Here is an 11,886-nt window from a genome sequence, read left to right as displayed (position 1 = left end):
TGGGCGGGTGTGGCCGCTCTAGCGGGGAGGAGGGAGGGGTGTGGGCAGCCTCTGGCTATCTCAGGGGACCCTATGGACTGCCAAGGACGGTTGGAAAGTGGTGCCCAGTCTGGGGGGACCTGGAGCACCCTGTGCCACTCATCTGGAGGGCTTGGCCTTCCGGATCCCCGATTGGGAAACTTCTAGGTCTGGGGAGAGGGGTCCTGCGAGGGTGGTGCGAGCTGCTGTGTGTGCGCCTCGTGGAAACGTGGTTGTAAGAAGATGGTTACATTTTCTGAAGCTAGTTTCAAAACTGACATTAAGGTGGAAAAAAAAAATCACAAATGTGTTTGCCAAGGACCTTGTGTCTTTGTAGTTCATCCTTTTTCTTTTTCTTGTTACTCTTTCTTATCAGTTCTCTCCGGTCACGATTCCTCCTTCACATTTTTTAAAAAATTAATTAATTAATTGTTGGCAGTGTTGGGTCTTCATTGCTACGCGTGGGGTTTCTCTAGTTGTGGTGAGCGGGGGCTACTCTTAGTTTCGGTGTGCGGGCTTCTCATTGCGGTGGCTTCTCTTGTTGCAGGCGCGCGGGCTTCAGTAGTTGTGGCACGTGGGCTCAGCAGTTGTGGCTCACCGAGTCTAGAGCACAGGCTCAGTAGTTGTAGCGCACGGGCTTAGTTGCTCCTCGGCATGTGGGATCTTCCCAGGCCAGGGATCGAACCCGTGTCCCTTGCATTGGCAGGCAGATTCTTAACCACTGCACCACCAGGGAAGTACCTCCTCCTTCACATTTTGTTATTCTGTTACACTCAGCTTGGTCTCTCTGGGTTTCTTGCACTGATGCTCTGTGGAGTCACTGAGGGAGCCTCTCCTGGCTTTGGCCTGTGTGAGTTTTTTGCCACTTCGGGAACGGGGATTTTCTGAAGGGAAGTGTGTGGAGCAGTTGGTTCCCACACAGGATTCTCTCCACACCTCAACTTGGAAACCCCAAAATAAAGGAGCTGTGCGTCTGTCCCCAGCGTCGCACCTCTTTTTGCTGGGGCAGAGCTGGGTCTTCTTGGATCAGATGAGGAGAAAGAAGGGTATCCTCGGTGGGCATCGGAGCTCAGGACAGACACTCAAGCTCAGCAGGATCCCCCAGATCACAAGCTTGGCCATTCATTCAACATGCATTAATGGGGTACAGAACAAAGAAGGGCAGTGTTTCTCAAACTAGGGTTCCAGGGCTGATCCGCAAAGGAGTTCCAGGGGAGGTGGTTTATCTTTGGTAAATAAACTTGATTTTAGAACAGTTTTAGATTGATAGAATTACTAGGAAGATAATACAGAGCGTTCTCATATACTCTACACATAGTCTCCTCTCTTTACATGTTTCTCCAGGAGAGTTTTTACTTTTGTGTTTTTGTTTTGTGGATCTACTTGGAGTTGTTACTAGTTACAAAGGGAACACTTCCCTTTTTAGAGGTCATTCATAACTGGAGCGATTGTCAAGAGGAGAAAGTCCATGTTTCTCAAACTGAGAGCCTCAGTCTGAAATTATTTCAGACCCCTGATGATAAAGTCTCAGAGGTCTGAAATAATTTTTTCCTCTTTAGGCTCAAGTAACATTAGTGTGAGGTATTAGTGTAAAAGTATGGGTTCTGGAGTTGGCCAAAGCTGGTTGTATTAGTTTTCCAGGGTTGCCGTAACAAACTTGGTGGCTTAAACCAACGGGAATGTATTCTCTCATAGTTCATGGGCAGAAGTCCAAAATCAAGGTGTCGGCTGGGCCACACTCGCTCCACAGGCTCTAGAGGAGGATCCTTTCTTGCCTCTTCCAGCTTCCAGTGACTCCAGGCGTTGGTTGGCTGGAGGCCACAGAAATCCAGTCTCTGCCTCTGGCTTCACATGGCTGTTCCCCTGTGTCTCTGTGCCTTTTCCTGTAAGGTCACCTGTTGCTGGATTTAGGGCCCACCCTAAATCCATTATCTTAGATCCTTAATTATGTCTGTAAAGACCCTTTTTCTAAGTAAAGTCATATCCACAGGTTCCGGGGGTTAGGGCTTGGACATATTTCGGGGGGCATCCACTACGTGGGCTAGACTGGTGCCCTGAGGGTAGTTGTGGGTCTCTGTGCCTCAGTTTCCTCGATGGTAGAATGGAGGTGATGGCAGGACTGTTGGCACAGCGTGTTTGCTCTATGAACGAACACTTCTTTGGAGGCAGCACCTGCTCCGGTAAAGGCCTGGTGATGGCCTCAAAGTTGGTCGGGTTACTGCTCAGGGCGGGGCAGCCCTGGTTCCTGAGCCAGCTCCGCCTGGGGAGCACGGGCCTCCGGGGAAGAACTTCTCAGAAGTCTGCCGGGGGAGTGCAAAGTCCTGGATCAGAGATCAGGCCCGGCCTGCTGGGTGTGGAGGGCTGGCTGACGGTCCCCTGGAAAAAGGCAGAGATGGTCCAGCCACTGGGGGGACTTAGGGGTGAACCACGCTGCTGCTGGGAGCTTTAGGCTTTCTCTCGGGATGAACTTCGTCCCTGGCTTCAGCATTTCCCAACCTGGACCCTTCTGGGACCCGAATGCTTTGGCCAGGTGAGAAGGCTTCAGGAACCCTGTTGCGCTCACCTGTCCCTCGTGAGGCGAGGTCTTGCGAGCCACTGGTGATTCCAGATCCCGGGCATTCGCCTCTGTGGGTGGAGCTGGGGTGGGAGCGGGTGGGCGGTCGACCGAGACATCCGCCCGAATCTCCCAGTGTCTCACATCTGGGAGCTGAGGGTCCTGAACGTGGAGTGTGACTGGTGTGAGTCACCAGCTATGTGGCCTTGAACTAGCCATTTCACCTGTAGCAGCCCTGTAGCGACACCTGTACACGTCTTCCGTTTCCTCACCTGCGATGGGAATAGTGCCACTGGGGGCCCGGGCATGCGGGGGAGGTGCAGCACGGGGTTGTGGAGCAGGGTGTCCGGCGGTGAAGGGTAGATCTGTCTATAGATGTTATCAGTGGTGATGCTACTGGCGTGGAATGGTGAAGAGCTGGCTTTTCTAGGAGGGAGTCCCTTATGCTGTGGGGCTGCCCAGCTGCCTTGCACCCGCAGCAGATGGGAGGGGGGCCCCTGGGCTGCCACCTCTGTCTCAGGCAGCAGGGCTGGGAGATGGGTGTGGGTAGCAGGACAGCCAGCCCCTTTCCTTGACGTTTGCCCGCTCCCTGTGGGAAGGAGGACAGCTGAGGAAGGTCCCGTCCCAGTCACCCTGCAGTGAATGGTGACCCTCCCCACCCCTTCTTTTTTTTTTTTTTTTTGGCCTCGTGGCTTGCAGGATCTTAGTTCCCTGACCAGGGTTCGAACCCGGGCCCCCGGCAGTGAAAGTGCAGAGTCCTAACCTCTGGACCACCAGGGAATTCCCTCCCCCACCCCTTCTTGCCACTTGATGTCACCCTGGCCCGCGTCCATGGGATTGGCTAAATGGCAACTACCGAAACTGGGCCGTTTTCCTTGGGCAGAGTTGCCGGCTTCCCGGGCCTTGAGGAAGCTTTGGCACAGGCTCTGGAGCCCTTGGACATGGGCTGCCATCCCCTTGCAGGGAGGCAGCTCCTCGGAAAGCCCATCGTGGGGCGGCGAGCAGAACAGACTCTCAGTTCCTCAGCCCCGTGGCGGCCTTTCTGGAGCTGACTGTGCTGCTTTTCTCTTTCGGTCCTCTGACCTGTCCCCGCTGCATTGGCTAGGAAGGGATGTATGGCAGGGCTGGCTCTGACGGGCTAAATTTCAGTTCGTGGGGGACGTGCCAGGGGTGGAAACCCCAGAGAAAAACCGTCTGTAAAAGCAAGGTGAAGCATGACCTGCTGTTCTGGAATCAGGACCCTGTGACTTCCTTCAGTCACCTTCCTGGTAGCCCACACCCCCGGTAGCTGCGGCAGGGGGGTGGTAGTGAGAGGGTTTGGAAGAGTTTGTCCTCCACCCAGCCTTGAGGACATTCAGTGTCAAGCTGGGGGGAAGACCCAGAAAGTTACACCAAAAGGCATTCACGTTTCAGTGGTGCCTGCTAGTTGCTGCTGGCTGCTGTCATTTATTGAGCACTTACTGTGTGCCAGGCCTTGCTTAAACCAGTGTTGACAGACCCAAATGCTTGACTTTGGGGGCAGCTGGGGAAAGGATAATAATATAAAGCAGGGCCTGTGGGCAAGCTATGGCCTGTGGACCAGATGGGGCCTGTGGCCAGTTTTTTAACCGGTGACGGCTAAGGGCGGTTTGTACTCTGCGCCACCAGGGAAGCCCGCAGGCGGATTCTTAACCACTGAGCCACCAGGGAAGTCCCGGTTTGTACATTTTTGAAGTGTTGATTAAAAAGAAAAAAGACAACCCAAGGAAGAATATTCAACCAAGACCATAGAGTTCTGCAAAACCTAAGATGTTTACTTACTGGCCCATGACAGAAAAAGCTTGCACACCCCTGGGATAAATGAATGAAACAGGCAGGAGGAGGGGGGACTTGGGGACTCAGCCCCAGCCAGGGTTGGCAGATCTGCCACAGCTTAAGAGAAACTGAAAAGCCCTTCTTTGTGTAGGTCTGTTTGTTTTGATTGTGAGGTGTCCTGATTGCTCAGGCCAGATAGAGTACACTTTCTGGACTGTGTGGGTCAGTTAGACTAATAGGTGTGGCCCTTGCTGTGTGTTACCACTGGTCTTTAGAACAGTTCTGGGAGGTCGGCACACCACTCCCATTTTACTGCTGGAAAAGCAGGGGTGAAAGGGCTTGACCAAATAACATGGCTGGCAGGCAGCAGAGCTGGCTTTGGAGTTCACGGCTGTTGGACCCTCTGCTCACTGCAGAGTGGTTCAGTGGAAAAGGGTGGTCAGGATTCAGTTTATCTGTGCATAACAGAAACCCAAAGTGGCAATGGCTTAAACAAGATGGCAATTCATTTCTTGTGCTTTCGTCCTGAAGCCTTGGAGGTTGGCAGACCAGGGCTGGTGTGGAAGCTCTGCTCCAGGATGTCCTTGGACCCAGGTCCTTCCAGCTAACCCCTCTCCCACATCCGGGGTTTGGGTCTTGTCATCATGGATCAACATGGCGGCTGGAGTCCAGCTATTACACCCTGGTTTTCAGACAGCAGGATAAAGAAAGGGACAAAGGATGCCAAGAGCATTGCCAGGTGTCTGTTAGGGAAGGTTCCCAGGGCCCTGCTTCTGCTTGCATCCCATTGGCTAGAATGCAGTCACATGGCCACCACTAGCTGCAAGGGAGCCTGGGAAATGTAGTCTTTAGTCTGAGCAGCCCTGTACTCAGCTAATTTCAGGGTTTCTCTTTCAGTGGGAGAAAGGGGAAACAGACATTGGGAGACAGTCACCTTGGCCACAGTAGGTAGGATGTGGATGTAGCCACCAGCGTTGGGAAGGATACTCCTGGATTGTGGAAAGATGCTCAAGTGGGGGGTGGGGACAGTAGTCTGGTGTGGAGCAAAAGGGTCCCTTGGAGGAGCTAAAGGATGGGTAACAAGGTTGGGCCCAGGTCACTTTCCCTGAGTGACAGGGCCTTTTCCTTTATGCGGTCAGGAGCGGCCTGCCATTTTTCACGGGGGCCTAACATGATAAGAATGGTATTTCTGAAGATTGCTCTAGCAGCAGGTTACGCTGTAGACGGGAGCAAGGAGAGAGAAGCCTGCAGAAGCTTCCAGGCGAGAGAATGCAACAGAAATGTAACCTAATAGTTTCACCTTAGTCTGCCCCTGAAGCGTGTCAGAGGCCAGGAGTCATGTTATGGAACAAAAGGTGAATTCTGCCCAGGGCAAAGGCAAAGGGCAGATGGCAGAGGCCATGACCCATGGCCAGGGGTCGTGAGTGACCTGCCTGCAGGGTTAGCTCCACTGTGTGGTTAAAAGGAGACTCCCAGTATTTTAAAAATCAGAGGATTTCACATCAAAATCTGGCTTTGTACTTCTGAAAAAGCAGAAAGGCTGGCAGTCCTGGGCCTTCACACCCCGAGGCTGAGTTGGATGGCAGCGCTGCCTTCAGAAGGGGAAGGGGCAGGCACCCCACACGGCTAGAGTCCCTTCCCTGCTTGCTGCTGCCCAGCACAGGCCTCGCACCAGGAGCCATTTGCCCTCTCACTCGCAGCGCTGTCTCCTTTCTTTTCTTTTTTTTAAATTTCATTTCTGGCTGCATTGGGTCTTTGTTGCTGTGTGCAGGCTTTCTCTAGTTGCGGTGAGTGGGGGCTACTCTTCGTTGCGGTGCGTGGGCTTCTCATTGCAGTGGCTTCTCTTGCTGTGGAACACGGGCTCAAGGCATGCAGACTCAGAAGTTGTGGCTCATGGGCTCTAGAACGCAGGCTCAGTAGTTGTGATGCATGGGTTTAGTTGCTCTGCGGGATGTGGGATCTGTGCAGTGGTTTGTTTCTTAAAATAGAGAGGCATTTCTCTGAACCCAGGTTTGCATCGGGGGTGGGAAAATGTTTCTTACCCTTAGCCCACACCCTTCTTCGTCCCCCATCCCTTTCTCTGGGCGGCTGAGTTGGAGCCCCGTGGAGCTGGGGGCTGTTACCCCAGTCCAAGTTGACCTGGCTTCCAGTCCCGAGCCCTGCCCACTGCCCACCTCCGAAGCCCCTCCCCTTCCTCACCTCTCCCTGCACCTGTGTAGCCCACAGGCCCTCACTGGCAATTTGGAAGTCTAAAAGGTATGAAAACCTAACTTCTTACTCATTTGACAGCAAGCTCTAACCTGACCCAAACTGGGGCACAATTCCCCCCTGAGCTGCCACGTGGGGCTCCCTGTAATCTCTGGGTATCCAGTTTAGAATGACGGTTCCCGCTTTTGGCTGCAAGACTGTGCTCGGTTCTGGACGATTCCTATAGTTTGCTGGGGATAATCCACGTTATCTGAACCTTGTTCGCTTTCTTCAGATCTGAAGAGTTTGTAATCTGAAACACACTGGGCCGCACGTGTTTCAGGCAGGGACTAAGGGCCTGGCGCGGTACCCCCGTTGGGGTTGCTTGGGCCCATGCGTGAGATCACAGGTGGAAAGTGGCCGGCGTCGTGAGCGGCACCTGGCAGGAAGCTCAGGCGTTAGGTGTGGGGGCCTGCGTGAGGTGGGCGTGCAGGGCCTTTTGGCAGAAGGAGGAGTATGGTGTGAACTCAGGTGATTCTGTGCTGCCTTCTGGGAGCAGGTCATATCTAGCAGAATGGGGGAGGCAAGAGAACCCTTGGCGGCAGGTGAGGCTCCTTGCCTGGGGAGCCTGAGGAGGCACCTGAGGAGGTGGTGAGTTTGCCAGGACGTCGGGAGAAATACCCATCCCAGATGGGGGGAGGCGGGGTTGGAGGGCCAGACCTGGGCCAGACTTGGCTGCTCCCATGGAGAGTGGAGGCTGGGAGGGGCTTCAGGCAGCTCAGAGCTGAGACTCTGAACCTGAAGTCCTTGGATGGCCCCTGGGAGGGGGTTGTCCCATGATCCCTTGAAATTATATGCCGCTTGCATAAGGGTAGAGGAACAAGAGTCCATAGCTGGGACCTCAGAGGAGCCTCGCCGGAGGCAACACTTCTAAAATGCCTATTAGGTCTGTGTGCTCCTGGTAGACTGTGGCTGTGACGCTGCGGTTGGTTCTCTGTGCATTTTTGCGGGGAGAGGCTCCCTTGCTTTTGATCCTCCTCAGAGGGATCTGTGACCCAAGAAAGGCTGACAGCCACTGAGTTCAGCAGCAGATAGGGGAGTGAAGTGGATGCCCCTGGCTTGTAAGGGGTGGTCAGTGGGAGAAGTGGGGTGTGTGTATGCGTGTGTGTGTCCCGTCCTCAGACGGGGAGTGACTTTGAAAGGCAGGAATGCCAAGGGCAGGTCACTGGATTTCAGGAGGGGCAGCCCCATCCGAGGGCTGGGGTGGGGGAGGGAACCCAGGCAGATGGCAGGTCTGGGGAAGGCTGGGTGGAGAGTGGGAGAGCGACCCAGGACAGCAGGGCCCACCAGCAGTTCTCTGAAAATGGGGAGATCTGAACTTTCATTCTTTCAGCCAGAAACGTATTCAGAGTGGACTTGCTGTCGCATTGTGGTCGTTACCATTTGTCTAACTTTAAACAGCAAAACTTTACTGAGCATCCATCGCGTGCCAGGTTCTGTTTTAGGAGCTGGGGTTAAGCACGTGGGCCCACACTTGTGGGTCTTGGGGTGTGTGTGTGTGACAGGCATTAAGTCTGCAGGCACCCGCTAGTGTTCAGCGCCTTGGAGGAGGTAAAACGTACTGAGGCTTGAGAGTGCGCGGGGAGGGGCTGCTCAAAGTGAGGGGCAGGAAGGGGTTGGTCACAGATGGTCCCTGCTCAAAATGGGGCGTTAACGCCACCAGGGGAAGCGCAGGTGAGGCAGTGCCTCACCATCGGCGTGACTGCTCTGTGCCTCAGTTTCCTCGGCTGTAAAACGGGAATCTTGGTAGCCTCTACCTTGGAGGGTTGTTATGAGTTGTGAGCCAATAGAAGTAAAGTGCTTAAAATAGTGTCTGCTACTCAGCAGGTGGGAAGAGCTGCTGGGGAGTGAGCCTGTGGGCCCGCATGGCCAAGGACAGCCGGGGGCCAGTGTGGCTGGAGCAGAGTGCGTAGGGGGAGGGCCGGGCCCCAGCAAGGGGCTTGGCGTTTATTCCCAGAGTGTTGGGGAGGGAAGCGACACCTGTGGTTGTGTCTGGGCTCAAGCCCAGTTCTGTCCCCTGTCCTTTCCTGGCAGGGTGATCCTGGGCGAATGACTCAGCCTCCCAGATCTCAGCTTCCTTGTCGGTGGGGAGGTTCCACTGAGGGGCTTGGCTGGTGCCAGGTGATCACCTGTGCCCGGACTGTAGGCACGCTCCTAGTTTCGGGGAGCAGAGAAAAGGCGGAGTAAGAACTCCTCTCATTTTTGTGGGGGGGAAGTGGCCCAGGAGCCAGTCTGAAGAGAATGGGGCAGGAGGCCACCAACCGGAGAGAGTTGAGGTGGGAAGGAGGCAAGTCCCAGGGCAGGGGGCAGTGGCTTAGCTGGGGTCTGCTGTATCTCTGGGTCAGTCCTGCTCTCCTGGGTCCCTGTCTTTCGGCCAGGCCAAGGGACAGGCCTGCTTTGCATTCCTGGCTTGGAATGCCCGCCCTTCTCCCTCCTGGTCTGCAGCAGTCCTCTCCAGAGTCAGAAGCAGCTGGAGGTCATGATTAGCATAGGCCGTGGAACCTTATCTGACTTGACCTTGTGACCCTGGCCAAGTGACCCTAGTTCTCACTCGTTTCTTCCTGGAGCATGGAGAGTGGTCTTGGGGGCTGGTATTAGCCCTGCACACACAGCAGGTGAATGACATGGTGTAAGATATCATTGGTCTCCTAAACCTGCTGTGTGGTCTGGAAGAGGTGATCGTGAAACCCCCAGACAGGTACAGGAGGAGCTGGGAAGGGCACAAGGAGGTAGCCTTGGAGATCCTGCCCAAGCCCCTCCAGGTCCCGAATGACTCACTTTGTGCATTCACCCTCCTGTTTTCTCACTTCCGGGACTTGCTTGGGAAGCTTCAGGATTCGGGGTCCCAGGAACAGTGCAGGCCGGGGCTGTTGGCACCCTTCACGTCTGCCCGGAGAAACCATGGCACTTGCCCTGACGCTTGTTACGCTACACAGCTCCGACCTTTGGTTTAAGAACCCCGAGTCCCTGACTTCTCCCACACCCACCTCTTTTGTTCCCTGAAAACCAGTTCTGTGAAGGAAGTTGAGACCAGGCTTCACCCACGCCTGCAGGAGTTGGATATGGAGGCTCTGTGGCCCTCATGCGTCTCCCCTGGTGGTTATTCTTTAGATCACTTACTTTAATGGTTGTTTAATCAACACACACAGACGCCTGGGCCTTAGGTGCACTTGACAGTGTGTGCATCCATGTAACCGCCACCCAAAGCCAGACTTAGAACTTGTCCCCCAGCCTCTGGGTGGGTTTTGTTTGGTCAGGTGGGTCTGTCCCCTGACGCCAGGCAGTGCATACTTGAAAACAGGTCCAGACTGGTGGGGCGGGGCGGGGGGGCCGGCGGGTGTGCTCCGTCTCCTACCAACCCCCATTCCTTGCGTAGTGAGAGGAGAACCCCTTTGCTTCCCTCTTTTTGTCTGTCTCTTTCAATTGATTCATCGCCCACAGCTTCGGTAAGAGCGGCTCTGAGCTGTTGTTTTCCTTTAAGATTGTTTGGCGTATTTGCTCCCCCGCGAATTGTGTTCCCGTGGCTGGGGTTCCTTTTGGCTGGATGTGTTACTCGTGTAATGGTTCTGTGTGTAGAAACCTGCCTGACAACACAGGAACTGGTGAGATTCTGGCGGGGTCGGCCGCAGGGACCCTGGCAGATCAGTGCTCTAATGAAAAAGGGATGCTCTCTTAATCTCCCCACAGGGGGCACGTCAGTAAGTACAATCAAAGGCAGACTGGGGGGCGTCCTGCAGACCCAAGAGGGACATTCCAGGGGCTTGCCACATTCTTCCCTGAGCTGGAGGGGAAAGCAAAGGCAGGCTGGGGCTCCCAGACTTCTGTTGTGTGTCCCGAAGGCCACCTCCGCACAGCCTGGCTCTGCTCTGAGCCCTCTGTGTGACCGGAGGTTGGCGTCCCTAGTGATGGATGAGCCCTGGGTGGGGGATGCTGACGGGTCACATGGCCTTGACTCCCTTCCACCGCCACGCCACCCCCGTGCCCTGCCTATTGCCGCTTTGAGGCCCTACCGTGGCTGACGTGGGCTGAGCTCAAACATGTGGTGGGCGGGCGCCGTGCCAGGCACTTTACGTTCATTGACTTGCCTCGCCGTCAGAACAGCCCCTTGGGGAGCCACCGGAGCCACAGCTCATCCCCGTTTCCTAAGGGAGGAAACTGAGGCACTCAGTGGTGGGCGACAGTCAGATGCCAACCCAGCTTTGGCCCTGACATCTCGACTCAGCCCTGCCACCCCTTGGGCGCAGGTGAGGAGTCAATGCCGTAAAGGAGAGGTAGCACCTGGCCCTTGTGGTTTCTGTCCTGTGTCGGGGCAGTGGCCCCGGTGGATTCTTCTGGAGCCCAAAGCCAGTCTTTCCTCATTCCTGCCTCGTTGCCGATTCCGTCATGGTGTCAGGCAGCCTCTGTCCCCTCTCGCCTGGGCCACATCTGGAGGCAACATCTGGTGAGGCAGCCTCGGGTGGGCGGGAAGGGGCCCTCCTACCTCAAACATCCTGTTCTCTGAGGCTGGAGGGGCTCCTGGAGCTCCGGGGGCCTGGCGGAGGCCCTTCCGGCAGCCGTGAGGCCCCAGGACATCCTGTTTCACCTTTTTCTTTGTCGATGTGCCCTCCACTGGGACTGCAAGTGGGCCTCAGCCCCCTGAGCTGGTTTCCTCCATCACTCCGCCCCCGAGGCTGCCTCTGCCTCGTCCTCCGGCCTCTTCCGGTTTGGCCTCCCTGGAGCCACCCTGATCTGAGGGTTGAGGCCCCTCAGCTGGCCAGAGGAGGGACATGTTTGAGTTCCCCAGACACCGACTGGCTCAGCTGCCTATGCTGGCGCAGCGTCGCCGGCAGCTGCAGGAGCCAGAGTGTGGAGCGTACCAGCTGCTCTGAGGGGGTCCTGCAGCTGCCCTTGACAGAGCTCGCCTGCCCACCTCCGTCCTCACGGAGCACTGCCAGCCCAGCTCCTGCTGGCACAGGTGGTGGCTGCCCTCAGTGATCCCTTCCAGCCCTAGGAGGCAGGCTCCATCGGGCTCAGGGAGATGGTGCCTGCCAGCCATGGTCAACCAGCCAGGCCTGGCTCTGCCCGGGCCCAGGGCCCATGTCCTTCCCAGGGCCTTGAGCGTGGTCCCCACAGCCCCCCAGGGCCAACTCTCCTCCCAGAGACTGGGATGGGGTTCGGCTCTCTTTCATGAGCTGCTGAGTCCCCAGGCTGAGCCGCTCCCAGCATGTCAGTTCTCTGTGCCTTGGTTTCCCCTCTTGAAAGTGAGCTAAGTGTGCCCAGGCAGGTGGGTGGGA

The sequence above is a fragment of the Neophocaena asiaeorientalis genome, unplaced genomic scaffold (assembly GCF_003031525.2).
Source record: "Neophocaena asiaeorientalis asiaeorientalis breed wild unplaced genomic scaffold, Neophocaena_asiaeorientalis_V1.1 scaffold357, whole genome shotgun sequence".
Taxonomy (NCBI): domain Eukaryota; kingdom Metazoa; phylum Chordata; class Mammalia; order Artiodactyla; family Phocoenidae; genus Neophocaena; species Neophocaena asiaeorientalis.
Note: the sequence above shows the minus strand (reverse complement) of the source record.